The sequence below is a fragment of the Penaeus monodon genome, chromosome 25, assembly GCF_015228065.2.
Source record: "Penaeus monodon isolate SGIC_2016 chromosome 25, NSTDA_Pmon_1, whole genome shotgun sequence".
Classification (NCBI taxonomy): domain Eukaryota; kingdom Metazoa; phylum Arthropoda; class Malacostraca; order Decapoda; family Penaeidae; genus Penaeus; species Penaeus monodon.
The window spans coordinates 30,178,485-30,178,918 of NC_051410.1; positions in this window are offsets into that span (position 1 = coordinate 30,178,485).

Consider the following 434-nt stretch of genomic DNA (forward strand, 5'->3'; position numbering starts at 1 on the left):
GATTGCTCCTTGGGTCTGGCCTGTATATTACTGTGGCGCCTTTGGATCTAGGAGAAAACAAATTTATTTAGACTTTATCTTTTATTACTAAAGTTGTCAATTCATCGATCACGTGTGTCCATGCATTTATATATTTTTTTATTTTGAAATATCATATATAATTTATGGTGTTTTTACTTTACAGACAAAAAATGAATATCACACCATACCTATATTAGACTATATTTTACATGAAAATAATTATAAACTCCAGCAATCCATATTTTCCAGCGGAATTATTTCGTAATCAACCCAATGCCATACTGGTCTTGAGTATCTATAAATATGTAACGTTACCTTCAAACATCGCCTGTCACTATCTGGGCATCAGGAGCAGCTACAAGCCAATATGTTTGTTAATGAGGATACTTTGTGTTGGAGGTTGATTTATGGAG